We start from the raw sequence: 21,958 nt of genomic DNA, 5'->3' as shown, positions 1-21,958 counted from the left end.
ATTATAACTGGCGTGAGATGGTATCTCATTGTAGTTTTGAGTTGCATTTCTCTAATAACCAGTGACAAGGAGCTTTTTTTCATGTTTGTTGGCTGCATAAATGTCTCCTTTGAGAAGTGTCTGTTCATATCCTTCACCCACTTTTTGATAAGGTTGTTTGTTATTATTATTATTTTTGTGTGTGTGTAAATTTAAGTTCCTTGTATATTCTGGATATTAGCCCTTTGTCAGATGGATAGATTGCAAAAATTTCTCCCATTCTGTGGGTTGCCTGTTCACTCTGATGATAGTTTCTTTTGCTCTGCAGAAGCTCTTTAGTTTAATTAGATCACATTTGTCAATTTTGGCTTTTGTTACCATTGCTTTTGGTGTTTTAGTCATGAAGTCTTTGCCCATGCCTATGTCCTGAATGGTATTGCCTAGGCTTTCTTCTAGGATTTTTATGTTGTTAGGTCTTACATTTAAGTATTTAACCCACCTTGAATTAATTTCTGTATAAGATGTAAGGAAGGGGTCCAGTTTCAGTTTTCTGCATATGGCTATCCAGTTTTCCCAACACCATTTTTTAAATAGGGAATCCTTTCCCCATTGCTTGTTTTTGTCAGGTTTGTCAAAGATCAGATGGTTGTAGATGTGTGGCATTATTTTTGAGGCCTCTGTTTTGTTCGATTGGTCTATATATCTGTTACCATGCTGTTTTGTTACTGTAGCCTTGTAGTATAGTTTGAAGTCAGGTAGCATGATGCCTCCAGCTTTGTTCTTTTTGCTTAAGATTGTCTTGGCTATACGGGCTGTTTTCTTGGTTCTATATGAAATTTAAAGTAGTTTTTCTAATTCTGTGAAGAAAGTCAATGGTAGCTTGATGGGAATATCATTGAATCTATAAATTACTTTGGGCAGTATGGCCATTTTCACAATATTGATTCTTCCTATCCATGAGCATGGAATGTTCTTCCATTTGTTTCTGTCCCCTCTTATTTCTTTGAGCAGTGGTTTGTAGTTCTCCTTGAAGGGGTCCTTCACATCCCTTTCAGTTGTATACCTAGGTATTTTATTCTCTTTGCAGCAATTGTGAAAGGTCTGTTTGTCTATTATTGGTATATAGGAATGCTTGTAAGTTTTGCACTTTGATTTTGTATCCTGAGACTTTGCTGAAGTTGTTTATCAGCTGAAGGAGATTTTCGGCTGAGACAATGGGGTTTTATAAATATACAATCATGTCATCTGCAAATAGAGACAATTTGACTTCCTCTCTTCCTATTTGAATATGCTTTATTTCTTTCTGTTGCCTGATTGTCCTGGCCAGAACTTCCAATACTATGTTGAATAGGAATGGTGAGAAGGCATTCTTGTCTTGCACTGGCTTTCAAAGGGAATGCTTCCAGTTTTTGCCCATTCAGTATGATATTGGCTGTGGGTTTGTCATAAATAACTCTTATTATTTTGAGATACGTTTTATCAATAACTCATTTTTTGAGAGTTTTTAGCATGAAGAGGTGTTGAATTTTATCGAAGGCCTTTTCTGCATCTGTTGAGATAATCACGTGGCTTTTGTCATTGGTTCTGTTTATGTGATGGATTACGTTTATTGATTTGCATATGTTGAATCAGCCTTGCACCCCAAGGATGAAGCCGACTTGATCATGGTGGATAAGCTTTTTGATGTGCTGCTGGATTCGGTTTGACAGTATTTTATTGAGGATTTTCGCATCAACGTTCATCAGGGATATTGGCCTGAAATTTTTTGTTGTCGTTGTGTCTCTGCCAGGTTTTGGTATCAGGATGATGCTGACCTCATGAAGCAGTGGTTATTTTTAAGGCTCAGTTAAAATTTGCCTCTTGTGCCTGCCCTTCACCATACAGAATGGTTTTTATGCAACTTGAAATTATGTTCTATGTTAAGGGGGATAACAGAAAAGAAGCCAGGCTCTGACTATTAGAGGACATATCACATTTTAATGACTCATCACAGACATGGCAATGTGTAAGTGCCTCCTAAAAGGTGAAGAGGAGACAAATAGGACCAAAGAGTGTGGAGGAGGAGTGCAAGGTAAGCTACAGCATCTAGGCTAGGTCTGACCCTAGAGCTAGGAGTGGACAGAGTAGGATGCAGGGGCTTATAACACTCACAAGTAGTCCCAGGCATGGCAGTTGATGCTCTATGGTCATTGTCTTGAAATTTCCAATAGTTGCATTTTTGCACTTGTGTTTTGCAAGTAAAGTGGGACAATTGGGCACGTACCAGGGGCTTGGACTCTCCTTTCCTCTTTCAGACAGCTCCCTTGTTCCTGCCCGGCAACCACTGCCACCTTCTATTCCCAATGGGCAGCTAGGCACAGCCATGAGGAAGGTCAGGTGTGCACATTCCGTAAGCCAAATCGCAGGGCAGGGTCCAATGCCTATGAGTGTCTGCTCTCACAACCAGTATCCTTGTGCCCAGGGGAGTTACATGAAATAGCAAATAGAAAACACTATGACAAGTCACGAAAGAGACCACAGGAAAAGCGAAAGGCATCTGGCTTTTCAAACAAGGTATCTCACATTTTCATTTTGATCTGGGCCCATAAATTATGTTGCTGGCCCTAGGGGTAAAATGAGGTGGAAAGAATCTCTGGGAACCCAATGGGTACAAATAAAAGAGAAGTTGATTCACGCTACTTGAGTTTTGAGTGCCACAATTCTACCTTATGTAGAACTCTCCAGGGCATTGTAGGACACTTAGCATCCATCCCAGACCCCTTTCCCCCTAAATAAAAGTGTCAATCCCAAATACTTCCAAGGGATTGTGATGCCACATCCCCACAATTGAATTAAAACCCATGGAGGTTTTCTCCCAAAAACCAGGGCTCAAAGGAACTGTTAATATAAGAAATAGACTATGAGATCTTTAAAATTTCAGCATCGAAGGGACCTTAGAGGCTGTCGATCAAAATCCCTGGAGTTTTCAACTCCTTGAGAACTCTCAATGACCAGTCTACCCGCAGATTGTCAGGAGTGAGTCTGATTTCCAGTTCCAGGAATACAGCTCGAGCAGGCTCCTTTCCCTTCTGAAGCATGGCCGTTTGCCCAGAGACACATCTTCACAGTGTGTGATGAACACAAGCAAGCCCCAGTACCTACTCCCAGCCTTCCTAGACATGGTAAGGAAAAGAGGAGACTTTCTAGACAGAGAGGAGGGGCACGGTTACAGCCCCTCACCCTGTCCATGCAGAGTTAGACCTGAGTGGTGGCATCATCCCTGCTGTCTATGGCTAGAGATATTCTTGGATTTGGCTTCATCCATCAAGGGGCTGGCAGGTGTAATAGCAATGTTCTATCCACATAAAAGGCCTTCAAAGGCTACCGCTTGGACAGCCATGGCTTTGGGATTGGGTTGGGAGACCAGGTGTTTAAGAGTTAGGTTCTATGGGTAGAACTAACCCACCAATCTTTTAAAAATACATACAGCTAATTCTCACTATTCACAGTTGTTATGTTCTATAAAGTCATTGTGAATTTGAATCATTGCTCCTAGGGAAATAAAGAGTTAGGTTCATGAGAGCCCCTGGTCATATTTTTGGCAACTGATCATTACATAACCTTGTTTTACATATGCTTACATTTAAGAACATCTTATTTTACATACATATTGCTGATTCATTAACATTGAATTCATGGTCAACATTGCTATAACTCATGCCTGAACGAAGCTTATCTAACACATGTATTTTCTTCATAAGGCACATCATAGTTTTCTCGCACTTAGAAACACTAGTCAGCATTTCTATGCTTGGAGGACATTTTAAATAGCAAAATTACAAACAAAAAGTACAAAAATGCAAGAAACAGCACTAAATATGCTGCCAAAAAGGACACTTGTTTACAGAGGGAGAGCTGAAAGGAGAAAGCAGAACATTGTCGTCTTTGACCTGAGAGTTGTGCATATCCATCCACAAAGGACCGAGAAAGCACCATGAGTTTTGATTGGGGGCTTGCAAATAAATTTTAGCAAGTAGATGAATTTGCAAGTATAGAATCTTCAGACAATGAGGACTTTTTCTAAAAGTCATTCACACACTTACCTACCAGAAATAGCATTTGTACTTAAACTAGGCTTAGCTGGTCTCCAGTCAAGTCATGTTAGGTAGGTTAATATCTAAGACCTATAAGTGGCTAAGAGGACACCATAGTAATCTCTGTATGATTGACTGAATTTAAGGATTTTCTCTTCCTTATCTATTGTTTTCTATGATAAGCTACTATATTTGTAATAAGGAAAAGCAATTCTATTTAGTATTTAAAAGGATTAAAATTAAAACAACTTTTTGGTAATTTCAAGATAAAGTCCACACCCCTGCTTAGGACACCAGACTTCACAACGTTTACGTCTTGGATTTCATCTTCTAATATTCTTCAGAAGCACTTTTCACTTCGACCATCATGAACCACCTAAAACTTCCCAAATGTATACCCCTGTTTTCCACCTTCTGCTTGGAACGTCCTATAGGTTAAGAAACTGGCTTGGGAAGATTATTCGAAATTACACAACTAATGGAATGATAAAAAAAAAAAAAAACAGTTGCTCTGAAGCCCATACTATCTCCCCAGACTCAGAATGAAAAACTGAAACTGTCAAGGTGATATTTTTCTAATTATCTTTGTGCCATAATCTCAGCATAGCCACATTAATCGCTTATACTGCTTTCAACATTATCTGGGAGAAGAAAAACCCTAAAATATACTCTCTGCCATTACCATATATACAGAAGGTCAAAATGATGCCAGAAAGGTGTTTTTGCCTTTTGAGAGGAATGACCTAGTGTATTCAGAGCAATATTTCAGCCAGACATTCAAGCCCAGTTTGCAAACACATGCCCTGTGTAGTCACATTTAGTTAATATGGTCTATTCTGGTTTCTTTGTTTTTTTCACTCTAAGAATTTAATATTGAATTTCAAAACCCAAATGGCATTAATAAATTCCAGATGTCCTCCCAAATCCCTAAATCTCATATTAGACTAAGGAGAGGCATTGCTATATATGAGTAGATGATTACATTTAATTCCCTGAAAAACCAAAAGAATCTTTGGGAGACTCTTCAGCCTTCTTCCACCAAGAAAACACATTAACTCTCCTGAGTTTCTTAAGAAGCTGAGTTCTCAAGATCCACAGTCCAGCTGTCTGACATATGTTCTGCTGCATTCCTCCCCTCGAGGGGCAAAAGAGCATCGTGGTGAACTGCAGGGCACAGAAACCAGGCTGACTGTGTTCCAATCCAACTGGTGGCTTTGGGCAAGTCAATTAAGCTCACTATTCTCAGCTTTCTGTAAAATGGGGGTAAACATAGTACCTCCACCTCAAAAGACTGTTGCAAAAATTAATGAGTTAATAATTTAAAGTGTTTAGCACAGTGCCAGCTGCACAGCAAAATGTCTACACTCTTATTTCCTAAGAGGTGACGTATAAAGAGCTGATCTGGGAGGTCCTCAATGGCTGAGAAATTCCCTTTCCTCTTTCCCTCTATATAGACAAGCCTAAGTCTTCAACCTTTGATTAGTAAGATTCATCCTTCTGTGGGGGACTAATCAACTAACTTCAGATCTCAGACCCCTCCCCTAAGTCTGGCCCATCCCCTACTTTTCCTACCTAAGTCAGAATTCTTGATCCTTGTGCGTTAGTCATAGGCAACTTGACCGGCAGCATAACTCTGTTTTCAAAATATAAAAGTTCTGTCTTCAGAGCATTTGTGAACGTAGCTTCAAGTCTGCAATTAATTAAAGAAGATCATATATGTAAAACACCAAAAGGCTTACAATAAGTGATAAAAAAATTATAGTTTTCTTCCTTCTTCCTCTTCCCCCATTAATGGCTGGCACCTCTGTTTGTAAGAAACATGTGATTATGACATGAAAGATTCATTGCTAACCTTTAACAGAGCATTTACAGCCCATATATCCTTTAGCATCTCAGTTTCATGCCTCTAGACCACATGTCAGTGCCAGATGGTAACTGGGCAAGCTTGGCTATTTCACACTTGACTATCTTTTCACTTTTCAGTAGTAACAAAAACTTGCCTAATAACTTATTGTTTACAAAGTGCTTTCACATACATTCCCTTCAGCACACTCTATATCGATACTATAAGTAAGTATCATCATCATTATCATTATGATTTTGCAGCATGGAAAATGCAAACCTGGAAAGATAAAAAGACTGGCCCAAATTCACTCTGCAGATAAAAGGTTCAGTGAGAATTTGAACCTGGATTCCCTGCCTTGAAATTTTGTAGTTTCTTCTCCCAAATTTCATTGCTAACATGATAGGATTAAATAATGAAAACCTTAAAATATACCTCATTAATTATTTGGTTACATATCTTCCCTTGATGGTATTTTTTTATTTTAAGCTTTGATTTTTCTGTTTTGTCTGGTGTTACCATGGTTGGGAAAATCAAGCTGAGCTTAGTCTTTCAGCCAAGTGGAGCTGTTTTTGTAGGTTACAATGATGTGTGTTGGATGGTTGGTCTTTTTTTTTTTTTTAAGACACGTTTAATTGTTCTTTTTGTTCAAGTAGAACAAAAATTCATGGTCATAAGAGACCTAGGTTCATTCTACCTTTCTGTTCCTCCATCCTGGTATGTATGGTATGCAGTTCTCCCTACTGTAATCACAAGACATCTACTCTACCTCAATGCCATGCCTGCATTCTGGATCAATGGCAAAGTACACAGAACAAAATCTGAACACGTGAGACCACCTGAGTCTTTCTCTTCTAGGAAGCTTTCCCAGCAACCTCTTCCATCAACCTCTGCTTGCTTATTATTGTCCCAACTCAGTGGGTCACAGCCTTCACTAGCCACAAAGACTCCTGGGAAGGTGGGCATTTAACTGGCCACATTGTCTCCCCAGACAAATGAGGCTTCTGTTAACAAGAAATAATGGCAAAATGAACATTGGAAAGCAACTAACAGAATCTTCTAAGAAAATTACCATTTTTTGAGAGCCTGAAATGTGTTAGGCACAAACTAAGACAATACGAAGAAAGAAATGTCACTATCTTTGCATTAGACATACAGAAAGTGATATTCAGGAAGATGTAAAATGTGAAGTGAGATGCCCTTGTCTCTGAACATTGGGTTTTCGTCATGTGATGATACCCAGTTCAGAGCAGACACTCAAAAAATGGCTTCAAATGTTTCCTTCCCTTTCTCTCCTCTCTCGAAATTAGAAATGCAATGTCAGCTTCCACTTGGGATGCCTTTATATTCGCATTGTTTAATTAATCTTGTTATCATCCCACTATGGCTACCATTCTGGCCAGTGTTATCTGTATTCTCTAAACCATCACACCCCTGACTTGTCAGATCCTGTCAACCCTTTTCTGTGTCATGTTCTGTCTTTTTGGTTGACTCTCTAGAGCTGTAATGACATTGTTTTCGCTTTTAACATCATCAGCTAAGGCACAGTCTTTGGCTTGGTGATTTATCAGCCTCTTCGTTGTACTTGGCAGTTAGGAGGAGCTCAATGATGTCTGTTGAATGAATGAATCTCAGCTTCATCATTTACCAGCTGTGTGATCTTGGGCACATTTCATAGCTTTAATGAGTGAGGAAAAAAAAATAAATGTTTGTTGTTATAAGCAACTGAGACCTGGGAGATGTTTATTATGCAGCAGCATTAATGGCAGCATTAGCTGATGACTACAGCCTGCCACCATGTAGATGGGGGAAGGAAATTTATGGAAGAGATGCTCAGCAGATAATGCCAAAAACATTTGCCATAGAATGTTATCCATGCTCTAATAAGACACATTGTTTCTCTAGCATTAGTTAAAATGAACAGACAATCCTGGATTATAATAACTTCACATATAATAAATACTAAAGAAATTACACATAAATTTTCCATATTGTATACATGCTCTGCGATTTTTAAAATAGGTATGGAACAAGACCATGGAGAAAAAAAATATATTTTCTGGGCAAGCATCATCCCATTGCATCAGTGGTCAAGTACATGGGATGATCATGACAATTCAAAATATCCAGAATACTTCTCTCACTGTCACAGCTGCATTATAAATATGTTGGGTTTGAGGTATGGGAATGGTCTCTCTGAAGAGAGAGTAGAATGGGTAAATAATATCTTTTTTGTGAGGCAAGAATAGCACCTCTTGATTGTCAGTGAAAACCAAAGCTGGAGTTCTTTTGAAAAGCTGACGTATCATCACCTGGAGCTTCATCCCAAGTGAAATGAAAATACACACCAGAGTTGAACGGAGTTTTTCCTCTTGCTTTGCACACTCGTGTGTCTGACTTCTCTTCATGAAACATCCAGTGAAATGGGGATTTTACAAGCAAAAGAGCAGGTGTTTGGCACCATATATAAGTTCATACATAAAGGTATGAATAAAATCTAGTATATTTCAAGGCCTTTGTCAGATAGCAAGGGAAAGCTCTTAAGAGATCTCTTTTTTCAGGCAGCATAAACTACTGGAAATATACTTGTGTACCTTAGAATCATGAAGACCTGGGTTTGATTCCAGGTCTGCTGTCTAACAAATGTGCAGCCTTGAGCATATTATTTCTCACCACTAAGTGTTTTCCTCATCTGTGCAAAGGAGCTAATAATATTTAAAATGCTTCAAATGGCATTTCCATATTTGCAGTCAAAAGAAGTTGAATATCAGTGATTTCATGTGGTTCAACTTAGACCCGTCTCTCGGGACTGACTCCAGAATAACAGAGCTCATGTATATCTATTAGTCACAACTCTTTTGGTTGCAGATGACAAGCACTCATCTCAAACCAGCTTAAGAAAAGAGGGAATGCATGAGCTCATGAAACTGGGCAATCTAGGAATAGTGTTAGCTTCATGTATGGTGGGATCCAGGGGCTCAAAAGATGCTTCAAATATTTTTTTCTGTCTTTCTCCCTCTGACTTCCTTCTGTATCTGTTGACTGTCATACATGGTGGAGAAGATGACCAATGATAGGCTTCACTAAGAGCAAAAGGGATTCCTCCCTCCCAAGGGCTGTCTTCCTTGTGTTCCATACTCACCCCTCAACTAACCACTGTTGCCAGAGGTGTCAGAGATGGCCTGTTTTGCTTAGCCTACCCTGGCTGACCCACTGACCCCAGGGAAGGCAGCAGGAGTGAAGGACACTATGCATGACAGCCCAACTAGAACTACATAAAATAGGAAAGGCATTACCCAAAGATTACTGGGGTGCTGAGCAAGCAGAATAAAAAGATGTCCATTACAGTGTACACAACATAACACAGATCCCAGCACATGGAAGATGGGTTAACAGCTGGAGAGATTCCTATGCAATCCTCAAAGGATGCAAGAGACACAATTTACTGTTTTACTCAAAGATAAGATGAACAGCTTTTCCTGATTTGCCTGGGACTTCTCTGGTTTTAGCACTGAAAATCCCATGCTGTGGAGAACTCCTCGGTTTTAGACTGAACTATCCCAGTTTAAAAACTGAAAGCCTCACATCTTGGGAACCCCCTCAGTCCCAGGAAAATTAGGATAGCTGGTCACCCTATCCAAAAATGGCACTTGTGAGTGTAAACCTTAGCTACAGTTAAGGGCATGTTAAGTCAGTTTACTGTTGCCGCATCATGGCATAGTATGGCACATAAAAAACCGCAGATAGTCCCCTGGAAAAAATGCACAGCCCAAGTCTGTGTTACTTGCAGTTACAGCATCTAACCCTTTGCTTTGCCTCCCTCCTGTGCCTTTTCTTTTTCTTTCACTGTGTCTTTCTCCCTTTTTCTTTTTCCTCACTTTTTCCCCTTCCTCTCCTTCCTTCTTTTTTCCTTCCTTCCAATCTTTCTCTCTTCTCCGTCTTATTTTCTTCTCTTTTTTAAATGTTCTTTTGTGGCTACATATTTACCTTTCAAATAACATTGACTTAGATGTTGTTTGCAATCTCCAAAGGAGCTGCTATGTGTTCCTGGACTAAAACAAGCCAGCCTCAGTAAATGTCCTTATCCTGAATGATCCACCAACTAAGTGAGAGCTTCATTGTTGATTAAGACAGGAAGTGCATGTGTGATTCCTGTGGACTGGTTGAGACAGCATGGTCATGCTGATGCACATGAGGAATGGAAACATTGGGGGGAAAAGATAGTGATGATTGTGAAACTAAGAGATTGGAAATTCGAAGGGCTTGATACTAGGTTCTTTTAAGGGACATTTTGGTTCAACTCTTTACATAGGGGATGCATCTATTTATCCATAATGAAAATTGCTGAGATTTGGAACCTCTTTCTTCTTTTGAATCAATTAATGAATGAAACTGGGCAATGTAGGAATAGTGTTAGCTTCATGTATGGTGGAATCCAGGGGCTCAAAAGATGCTTCAAGTAATATAAATCAGGAAGTGCTTCTTGGTCTCAAACTACGCTTTGAAGCTAGGCCTGCATTTGAATGTTTTCAATCCAAATCTTAAAATTAGAAAGAAGGCAATTTCCAGTAGTCTTCAAAGGAGAACTATTATTTGGGAAAATAGAGTCTTCTAAATTATGCTTTTGAGAGTGATATGAATTTTGTTGCTTTTATTAGGTGCTAAAGTTCTAAAGAATTAACTCCACTTAGGAAGCAAATCCAAATACTCTCTCCTGACAAGGTTTCCACCAAGTGGCGGTCATATAGTTGGGACTTCCACTATATTTTCAGCATTCATATATCACTTATACAATTTTCATAATTACCTACTATTACCAGCACCATTTGTTTATCTGGCATTTTTCTATAAGTTGACTTTTTAAATTAGACCCACTGAGTTGATGCAGCCAATGCGGCTCACTAGGATGTATGTGTATCAATGTCAGAGGGACCAGGCTGATTCCCAGATCTTGTTTTTGAAATCCTGTGGGGAAGAAAATTATTGTCACCCTACAAAACAAGCAGAGAAAGGACTTGGAGCCTCACCACCTGGCCCTTACCTTAGTTCTACCTTTTGGTAGCCTTGAGATCTGGTTTAAGTGACTAATTTTCTACCCATACAGTGGTAAAGACTAATTAAGATAATGCCCAGAGGAATCAATGAACTTTGCTAGCACCTAACAAATGTTAGCCAGGAAACTTGTTGTCTCACTGGTTGTAAGTGGCAAAGACTTGCATAGTTCTTTAGGGCAGATGGTTCATTTATTCTGGGAAAGCCAACCAAATGGTGAATGTAAAGCGAAGATCATTTTCTGAAATATGTGGTTTCAAGTTGTTACACTGCCTTGGAGAAAATGATGTAAAAAAAAATTAAGTTACAGCCAGGGACCATCTCTGCAGGCTAGGATATTTTGAGAGGAAATATGTCTTAATTAGGAAGGGACAAAGAACATGTCATAGTGTTCACTTCCCTCAGCTTCTTCAGACCAGATTTTGATCTTTTGTGGTTAGTGAGTCAGAGGTAAGGATGAGAAGGGAAAGAAAAAAAAATATTTTAGCAAAATTTTGAGAGTCTCTGCACACAAGTTGTGCTGATTAAGGCTCAAGTGAGAAAACAGCCCAGAATTAGGGAGAGGCGAGTCTCTCCTTCCTCTGCAGGGAAACCAGCATCATTTTAGATTTTAGAGGGTTTTAAACATTCTGTTTTCTGATTATTTTGATATATAGGAAGGCTACTTTCATGCATGTATTTTTGTATCTGTAAATTCTGTTAAACATATATTATTTCTAATGGCCCTTGTTAAATTTGCTGCATTGTTTAGGTGTACAGTTTTATTATCTTCAACAATGATAACTTAGCCTCCTCCTATCCATTAGCTATACCTATTTTTTTTGTTTCCTGCCTTATCATATATAAATTATTTTACCATTATTTAAGAATGATTTTACAAGTTTTGCATTTTTAATCCACTACAGTAAGAATGACTTTGAAAACTGAGCAATTAACAGCCCAACGAATAGCTAAAAATCTTTCGTGGTAACTTACATATAATATAATGATACGCTGGGAATGCCTTTGTAATCCTGTGATGAAAACAATGGGAAAGAAGGCCTGTGAAGTTATATCAGTGAGTGATATTTTAATTGAACACATGAATGAACATAATGGAAGGTAAGCACCAAAATTTGACTGCAAGGCTTCAAATGTGAGATAACACCAAGAAATTATTAACCACCTCACTCAGCATTCAGTTAAGAAAATAGCATCAGGTAGAGATTTAAGGCAAGAAATTAAAGTCTTAAAGAGCCATTGAAAGAACTGTAAATAATCTATATATGAGATCAAATTGTATTCAACTATACTGAACTATGCAACACACAAGTGAATCTACATATAAACTCGTAAAAACTGAAGATCTGTAGTCTGCCTAACCCTATTGTACTCATGTCAATTTTTTTTATTCTATGATTATTATAGCGGTATAAGATGTCACCATTTGAAGAAGCTAGGGTATTTTGGTAAATTGTTTTGCAACTTCTTATGAGTCTATAAGTATTTCTAAATAAAAAATAATTGTTTAAAAGGGGTTCATGAGACCAACAATTGCAGAAAAAAAGCATTCTGTCTGGCTATACACCGAGAAGAACAAGCTTGCTGGGAAGCCATAGGAAAGTGTGAAATTCTAGTATCTCACCCAGAAGTTGCTGCAAACCATACATCAGCTGGCTGTTTCCACTCTGTAACTGACACCGAAGAATAATGTCCTCTAATTATTTTCTATCTTTCACAACCCTGTGTGTGCCCTCCTTGGCTGACTGTAATTAGGAACTCTGCCTACAAGTGATTCTGGGAAATGTAGTTCCAGGCTTCCAGTCCCTGTTCCCTCAGAGAGAAAGTAGAAAGGACCAGGGATAGTGCTGAGTTGAAAACACACATCCCACAACTCACTCATATTCAACAGATACTATAAACTTACATTCTACCCTTTGAAAGGAGATTAGAAGAAGGAAATTAATCAAAACTTCTGGTTTATAAATAATTCCATTTCCTAGCATGGTTTCTTAGCCTAATATTCTAGTTATCTTCATCCAAAGAATTTGTAATAAAAATATTTTCATATAATTTTTTTCCAGTTTATAAAGCAATTCCATATGTACTCTCTCACTGGCCCTCCAAACAATTTTGAGAAATAGATATTAATGGAAACACTTAAGATTTATCTGATACTTTCATTTCTACTATCACATTTCCTTGTAACTCACCAACAAAACTAGGCTTCTTGAGGTTCCCTAAACACAACATGCTGTCATTCCATTTCTTTGCACATGTGGTTCCTTCAACTGAAAATGTCTTTCTCTGGTAGGAATTCCTCCTTGTTCCTATACATCTTCACACCCTGTCCCATCAGCTCTTTCTAGGAAGAGACTGAGGCTGATGGGGTATGAACAGGCAGCCCCATCTTGCAGAGGGTCAGGCTGTGCTGCCCTTGCAGGAACCCAGGCATTGACCAGCAGGCAGCAGATGTGACCCAGGATTTGCTCCTCAAGCTGCCTCTCTTCACATTAACCACCTCATTCTTGATCAGCCAAACCTAGCAAAATAGACAGGGGAAGAATACATTTGGTGGTACACAGACAGCTTAATAAAGGGGCCTCATTAGACTGTTCTCAGACATACGCTTGCTAGTCATACTGCTGCAGGTGAATTCTGAAGGGCCTTTCTTCTACTATTTACTTTTCCCGGTTTGCCCCTGTCTAATCCTCCCTTGCTCCTCTGTAGCATCTCATGTTAGTGTTCTAATGGCTGGACAGCTCTTAGTAAGCAAAGCATCCCTGGCATCAGGGAGCTTACAGACCAGTGAGGGGGACAACCATTATGCGAATTATCTTAGAAATATAGACCTATTGCTATAACCACTACAATAATAAAACAACATTTATGAAATCTTATGAAAGGAGAAAAAATTATAAGGGGAAGTATAGGACAGTATAAGAGAATATAGTGAGGAAGAGCAAGGGTGGGGAGGGTCAGATCAAAGGAAACATCCCGGGGAAGAAGCATGTGCGTTCAGTTTGAACTAATGAAGGGACTTATTAACATGAAGGAGGCTGGGAGGGATGCAAGGAGAGAACATTCCAGGCAAACTCTACAGCTGTCAGTCTAAGCTCAGTGGGCACATGAGGGAATCCCCATGGCTTCCTTCTCATGGTGCTCTGGGTAACAATGTCTTGCCTCCAGGCAACTAAATAGGAGAGAGTGGGAAGGGAAAATAAAGGGTCATGGCTCAGAATCTAGGAGAAAAGAAGAGGTGGAGGCAGAATGTGTCATGAGGGAAGCAGGGTTCTGGTCATCATGGTTTACATTTGGTCACTGCCGCTTACTAGCTTTGTGACCGTAGAAAAGTCACAACCAACCTATCAATGTTGTTTTGACAATTCAGTGAGGAGAAAAAAGGCTCAATAAGTATTCGTTCCCTTCTTTTACTTCCTGCAGGCTTGCTATGGACTGAATTGTGTCACCCCAAAATTCATGTGTTGAAGCTTTAACCCCTAGTACGACTTTATCAGGAGACAGAGGCGTTCATAGCTAATTCAAGTTAAATGAGGTCATAGGATGGGTCCATAATCCAATAGGACTATGGTCTCTTAAGAAAAGGAAGAGAAAGATCTCCCTCTGCCCACCATATGAGGATACAGAAGGGAGGCAGCCATCTGCAAGTCAAGAAGAGAAGCCTCACCAGAATCCAACCATGCTGGCACCCAGATCTCAGACTTCCAGACTCCAGAACTGTGAGAAAATACATTTCTGTTGTTTATGCCACCCAGTCTATGGTATTTTGTTATAGCAGCCCAAGCAAGACTCTACTAGAAAATTCTTCCTACAGATGATAGAGTGCAAATCTTAACTGAAATAACATTTAAATAATACATTTATAAAAGAGTAAAAGAAGTGAATGGAACCATAAAATATGAGTTGGACTTATGACTTGATCATCTTCAAGGGGGCACTGATCTTGATTCATTTGATCTTTGTTCATGGCTACTTCAAAAATACATTCCCACTTGTGTCAAGACAACGTGGATGCCTTTCTGTGTGACTGAACAAAATGTTTTCTCTTTGTTCTTCATTCTTACCATTACACAAAAAATGGAAGGATAATTTGAGCCCTAAGAAAGAAAACCAATAGCAGCAAGCATGGGAGACAAGTACCAAGAGGTGGATAACAAGGGAAGAAAGATGAAATACACTCCTAAAAGGAAAAGGGGGAAAAAGGTCAAGGCAGAACCCGGGAGCCCTGGCACCTAGTGGTGTCAGCCAATTACACAGATGAAATGGGCAATGGTAGTTGCACATCCCACTGGAAAATACCACTGTCTCAGCCCATTAGTTCTGCTACAACAGAATACCACAGATGAGTAATTTATAAACAACAGAAATTTATTTCTGACAGTTCTGGAGGCTGGGATATCCAAGATCAAGGTGCCAACAGGTTTAGGGCCTGGTGAGGGCTCTGTCTCCACTTCCAAGAGGGCACCTTGTTGCTACATCCTCCAGAGAGACAAATGCTATGTCCACACGTGACAGAAGGGTAGAGGGCAGAATGGGCTTAGCTAGTTCCTTCCAGCCTTTGTACAAAGTCATGAATCCCATTCATGAGAGCCCTGCCATTGTGACCTAATAACCTCCTAAAGGCTCCACCTCCTAATATTATCATATTGGATCTTAGGTTCCAATGTATGAATTTGTGGGGAGACACATACATTCAAACCATAGCAACTACATTTTAGTTTCAAAGCCTGAAACATTGCAAAGCACTATCTTGATAAACACTTCATTTGATTCTAACCACAACAAAATGAGGTAAGTGCAATGGGACAGGGATCACATACCCAGTGAGTCAACTGTGTTTTGGAATGTTTAAATGACTCCACAGGGCTCCCTTGGCCGTTAAGTGTTCCAGGCAGTGGCCAAGCTTTGATTTTCTATTTCTAGATCTAGTGTTCTTTCTGAGGCAAATGTTAAGATATGCTGTATACCCTTTCATCTAATTTTTACCTGGATTTCCAAGGTAAAATTTTCTCCATGTTCTATCTCATTTCCTGGCCACTATACTCCTCCTTCTCCATCCAAAAGTCACTCAATGGTTTCTTTCAGTAAGAAAATAATATTGAATGGAAATGAGAATGGAAAGGAGAAGAGAAGCATGTAAATGGGGCTGTGTCGACAAAATTTCATCTGAGGATACAATTGCTTTCATCCTGGACAAAATGCTTTCAGAGAGATTACCACTTTGTATGACCAAGAAAGGGTTACTATTATGATTTTTATTCTGCAGCTGTGAAAACCAAGACTCAGAAACATCAAGAGCCATGTCCAGTGATAGGTATCTTAAAGATTGAGAGTCAGATCTCCAGTCCTTGCATCTGCCTCCACCTCCCTACAGTGGACACAGCACTGGCTTGACAGTCGGCTCTTAGGTTGCTGTCCTTCTGCTAACTAGCTGTGTGATCCTGGTCAAGTCTTGTAAGCCCTGGGCATCATTTCTTTCGATTGTCAACCGAAAGGGCTGGGCTGCTTGGTCTCTAAGAACATCCTGTAAAGCAGCTCATAAGAAAGAAATTGCAACAGCTGGTCTTTGAAGAGCAGTCAGAGGTGCCCTGATTTCTCCCAGCACAAAAATGATAAGGTGTTCAGCTAATATTATACTTTTAGAAAAAATATTGTCCAGACTCACTGTGCTATTTCCCAAATATGATTTGGGGAATGAGCCAACAGATAAAGAAGGATATTTATTTTTGTTTGTAATGTCGACGTCTTCTTTCGGGCTCGATCGAACAATCAGGAGATCTGTGTAGGCCACAGCGTCATTGCACGCTGGGGTCCTTGCCCGCTCCCTCTCTCTGCCACCACTCAAACCCTGGGAGAATGCTTTTGAAAGCGAATCAGGAAATTACTTATCAATCTGAAGCCCCAAAGAGTTATGAATAATCCTCGCTGCCAAGGGAAAGGGGATTTCGAGCAAAAGCTCCACATCTGCGCACACTAGAGTTCAAAGACTCCAGCTGTTGGAAGGTCTTGCGAGCAATGTAAGTAAACAGCCCTCTCTCCATTGAAGTAAACGTCTTCAGGCTTTTTTTCCTTAGAAAGGCGTCCTTTGGCTCATGTTGGTGTTTCTCTCTCTCTCTGGTTTTTGGTTTTTTTTTTTTCTGTTTTTTTTTTTTTTTTTTTTTTTTTTTTTTTTTTAATGATGTTCAGGGGTGTTTACCGACTGGGGCTTAGTCAATAACATGACTCCTCTGGGGGTTGCTTTTGCTGAACAAGAAAGGGAAAGCGAAAGTCGTCAGAATCGGCTTTGCTTGGGAAGGGTTCGTTTTGAAAAGCCCTTCCTTGCCAATTACGCTCCTTCATAGTTATAGATCCGTACTCAAGAGGAGTGTGAGGCCGACACTGACACTCGCAGGGGCAAGCAGAAGTGGCTCTGTAACCCTACTCTGAAAAACAGAATTGTCATCGTGTCTGTTCCTACGTAATTCACATTGAAAGTGCTTTCTTTATTTTGATACACTGTAGGATTTTAGTAGAGGAAAAAGAAAGCATTAAAGCGAATATTGTTCTGTGGAGATTTCCTTATAGTGGCATAAATCTTGTGTTCAATTTAGCTTTTGTTAAGTGTGTTGATTTATTTACTGTCTATTTTATTTTTAAACAAATGTGCTCACCACTCCACTTGGCCATGGGGGGATAATGCAATCATTGCAATATGGAAGCAGAAATATCTAAATTGTGTTGGTAAAACTATGAGTTTGCATTACTAGTAATTCTACAAATGAAATGCATAATTTCATAAATGATGCATTGTACTGGGGTACATTTCTTTTATAAGTATTTCAAATCAAATTATGGGTAATGACTGGGAAGCAGTTAAAAGAAATACAACAAACTTGAACGGAATCGTTTTGTTTGGATCAGCCTTTGTTCCCAGGAACTTGAATGTCCATTTTGCAGATCCCTCATCATGAATTCTATGGCTGCATGGAACATATGCTCCGAGTCCTCACACTCTATCTTATCATCAGACTATGTATCTCCCAATTTGTTCTGATTCATGATTTCAATAAGACTCCACACCCTCAGCCTGGGTTGTGTTCCCCCAACTCACTGGAAAGTTCCTCCAAAATAAAGAATAATTGCCCTTAACTCTAGTTGACATCTGACTTCCTTTCTTCTCCTTGAGTAAGTTTGGTGTACACTTCCACATGCTGTACTGTTAAGACGGGTTTCATTCCCAATATGTCAGTCATTGTCAGCACACACGTAAGCTACTTCCAAGAGTCGAAAAGCTCTAGGTTACTGTACATTTACAACAGCAATTTTCTATGTAGCCCTTTCTCAAGCAACTCATCTATACTTTAATTTAAGGTGATCTGTAACCTTTCACCTTTACCTAATAAACAGATAGTATGTGCCTAACGTGCTGAAAGCAATAAAAACCAAATGTGACACAATGTTCCCCTTCTTGTATAAACGTGTCTGTAGTATTTATGCAGCCCAAGTGCACTTTTGTGTTCACAGGCAATAGCTACGTAGGGTTGAACACTGTCTGAGCTATGCTGTGGACTGCATAACGAAATAGAAAGATGAAGTTTGTAATGTGAAGTAAGTTATTCAAATTTGGGGAAATATTTACTGAGCATTTGTCATGTGCTGGGCCCTTCCTCATCATGTCTCGTGTGCTCGTGGGAGCAGCAGGCTCACTGGTAAGGCGTAGAGACTCTGAACCGGAGTTCCTGAAGACAGAAACCAGATTAGCGTCTATGTGAATCTGGGTTGGGTTATTTAACTCCTCTGTGCCTCAGTTCCCTTACAATAAAATAGAGCTCATAACAGCAGGGTTCATGTAAAGTTTGAGAGTTGATATAGACAAAAAATTGTTTTTGTCTCTTTCATATATGAGAAAACCAAGGCTAATGAGGTTTACTTGCCTACAATTACACAGGTAATGATGGCTGGCAGGGCTGGGATTTGGAAGTAAATGACCTGTTTTAATCATAATAGAGAAAGTCCACATTTTAAACCACAACCTCCTGCCCTTTTGTTGTTGGATTCTTTCTTCTGCATTCCTTTATCCAGTTCTTACAATGGCCTTCTAAATAAACATTATTGACTATGATGATTTCCGACAAGTAAACTGAAGCTCAAAGACATGAAGTGACTCATCCAAAGTCACATACCTAGAAATTAGCAGCACTGATGTCTGAACACAGGTTTTCAAATTCCAAGTTTGATGGATTTTTTTTTTTTTTTTTCTCTTGCCAATCTGTGAATGAATGGGTGAGGCCCACAACTGCCCTTTGGGGAAGAGTGAAATAAATAACAATGCTAATGGTCACCATCAATTAAGCTCTCACTCTGTGCTTGGCACAGAATCTCTTTAATTGAAGTAGGTCCCTGTGCCTCTTTGGTAATAAATTCTCTAGATGATTCTGGTATGCACTAAAGTTTGACAGTTCTATAATCTGGGACAAAATGGAAATTGTTATATCCAATATGACCTAACCTGAAGAAGGTGAAAAGTCCTGATAGGGACAAGAAATCTGACATTTTCCCCAACTCAAATATGTTGATTACCCTGTGGTCAGAATCAACACTATTTCAGGGTTATTTCCTGTCTTGTTGATACCCCCATGCTTTCTTCATCTTTTGGCCCATATCATCTGAACTTTTTATCATCTTTGATTGCATCAGGTTTCAATCATCAGCAGATGGGTGGATTTCTTTCTCTTGTAGGCTTTTCATGGCAAATTTGTGCAACTCAATGGGATTCCTCATCGAAGTGAAATAAAGCTATAAAAAATATATAAAAAGGAAATAAAGCTATAATATCTATGAGAAATTTACTCAATAAACTTTATACAGAGAAGCCAGCAACAGAGTATTTACTGAGTTGAATATAATACATTCAATATAATATATTCAATGTTGAATATAGTATATTCAAGTTGGTTTCTCTGAAAACTATAGTGCCCAGATAGATATGAGCCAACAGAGGATGCCAAACACAAACTTGGTGTACTAGGAACTTTAAATGCCCAGGAAGAGGTCATGGAGGGAGTAGTGGAGCAGGAACCATTGAACACTGGAAATAATTTCTTGTGATGTCAGCACTTGAAGCAAAATATCCCTGGCTTTCAATTCTTCTCCACTTTCTAACTGCAAGGCTCCAAGCACATCACTTACCTCTTAGTTTATGTAACACACATAAACAACTTAGCACAGCAACTAGCATAATAGATGCCTAAGAAACAAGAGTTCCTTTCCTCTTTAGCTCTGGTCCATTCAATCCACAAATTTGCACTGAGGACTTACATGTCCTAAACATTATTTTAGATATAATAGTGAACAAAAGCCAAAGTCCCTGCCTTCGTGGAGCTTGCACTTTACAGGAGACAAACCACAGAATCATAAACCAGAATGTAAGTTCAGAAATTGGAAAGTGGTATGAATAAAATAAAACAGAATAACAAGACAGAGTGACTAGGTACCAGGAAGGAGCTAATTCTTTAACATGGTCAAGGACCACCTCATTAAGGGAGGGGCATTTAACTCAAAGCTGAATCATAAGAAAGACAGAATGAGACAAAGCCATGATTAAGTAAGACCCTGACTAACCATGGGACATTAGACAAGTCACTGAAGCTCTTTTTAGGCCTGTTTCATCAACTATTAACTGCACAGCTGGTGTAAATCTATGGGGCTTCTCTAGACCCTGCTCTGGAAACTCTGCTTTGGAATTTTCTTTCCCTTTCTTAATATCACATGCCATAAGTAATTGTATGAAAAGAAGAAAGAAAAAAATCTCTGATCCAAACTATATTACAGTAGCCGTTTCATTCTTTCATTCAATATTCTGGGATTTTTCAACATGTTCTTCTTCATCACAGATAAATTAATATGTCCTAAGTGAATGAAGATTAATTAACAACTTTTTTAAAAGCTCATATCATCACAATTCTAGGGATTACATTGTTGGAGAAGACAAGAACCACCGCATGGCAGATTTTTAGGGATGAATTGTGAGGCTTCACAATTACTTCATGTGTGGCTTCAAGTCTGAAATTGTACATATGTCAGTGGAGTCAATGTGCAAGGCTGCCAGAAGTCAGTCGATCCAACACTCTAGTAGCCAAGAACTAATAGAGTGTACAGCTTTTAAAAACAATCCAGGGTCTGAAATGTTCCTTTTCTTAAAATGGCGCAGCAGATCACTTGGGTCTAAGTTAGTGGCCTACTGAAATTGAAGATCGTCATGCAGAGAACTTGCACCAGAGAAGTAAACTTTGTCTGTCAATTAGCCTAATAATTGTGGCCAAATCCTTGGCTGTAACAATCCAAATGATTGTCTCATTACTCCATTTTGTCTTTGTCACCATAGTGACCTCAATTATGAATCTGCAACCTAGAATGAGAATTTGATGTCTACAGCAAAAGAGAATATATGGGTCAATGTTTTAAATTTTCAAGTACTGTTATTTTTTGCTTACTTTATAAAACTGCAATTCCCCAGAATGCAAAGCATATTTTTTTAAATAATTTTTTTGGAAACAAGTTCCTGAGTTAAGATTCAAGGACTGAAAAATAAGAGTAAACAGGATGGGATTAGGAAATTGGAGTTAATCAGCCTGTAGTGAAGAAAGTTGTGGAGCAATTCATAGTGTTTCTTGGGCTCCGACACAATTTCAACCAGAGAACAGTGGTAAGTTGTTGTCCAGTCAACAGAGAAGGGGAAAAAAGAACTGCTTTCAAACACTTACTTTTTTGACAAATAATATTCCCAACATTTTACATATATTAGCTCTGAACCATAACTTTAGGGATTATAGTGTAGCTATTACTTTGCTTATTTTCCAGATAAGGAAATGAAGCTTAGTGATGTTAAATAACAAGGAAGTTCATCAACTAGCAAGCAGCAAAACCACAAGTCAACCCAGGACTGCTGGACTCCACAACCTGCTAACTTTCCACTTGGTCACTCTGCTTTAGAAAAATAAGGGGCTTTTTTTTTTTACCCACATGCAATACA

General features: G+C 39.1%; 1 protein-coding gene and 1 long non-coding RNA gene across 3 annotated transcripts in view; one reads left to right on the top strand and one right to left on the bottom strand.

The window, feature by feature from the left end:
* Positions 1-21,958, top strand: part of C1QTNF7 (C1q and TNF related 7) — a 107,074-nt gene that overhangs the window by 18,504 nt on the left and 66,612 nt on the right. The window contains exon 1 of one of the 2 annotated variants that reach the window (XM_030926326.1): positions 16,530-16,964. The exons of the other annotated variant lie outside the window; for it this stretch is intronic. The gene's annotated coding sequence lies outside the window, so the exon portion shown is untranslated. Of the gene's footprint in view, positions 1-16,529; positions 16,965-21,958 lie in introns of those variants that run through there. 2 annotated transcript variants of the gene reach the window in all.
* LOC115895679 overlaps positions 1-21,958 on the bottom strand; it is a 157,320-nt gene that overhangs the window by 116,828 nt on the left and 18,534 nt on the right. The window contains exon 2 of the long non-coding RNA XR_004055830.1: positions 5,625-5,742. This is a non-coding gene — a long non-coding RNA (uncharacterized LOC115895679). The remainder of the gene's footprint in view (positions 1-5,624; positions 5,743-21,958) is intronic.

The sequence above is a fragment of the Rhinopithecus roxellana genome, chromosome 2 (assembly GCF_007565055.1).
Source record: "Rhinopithecus roxellana isolate Shanxi Qingling chromosome 2, ASM756505v1, whole genome shotgun sequence".
Taxonomy (NCBI): Eukaryota; Metazoa; Chordata; class Mammalia; order Primates; family Cercopithecidae; genus Rhinopithecus; species Rhinopithecus roxellana.
The sequence above is the reverse complement of the archived record's forward strand: the minus strand, read 5'-3'. Positions and strand labels throughout refer to the sequence as shown.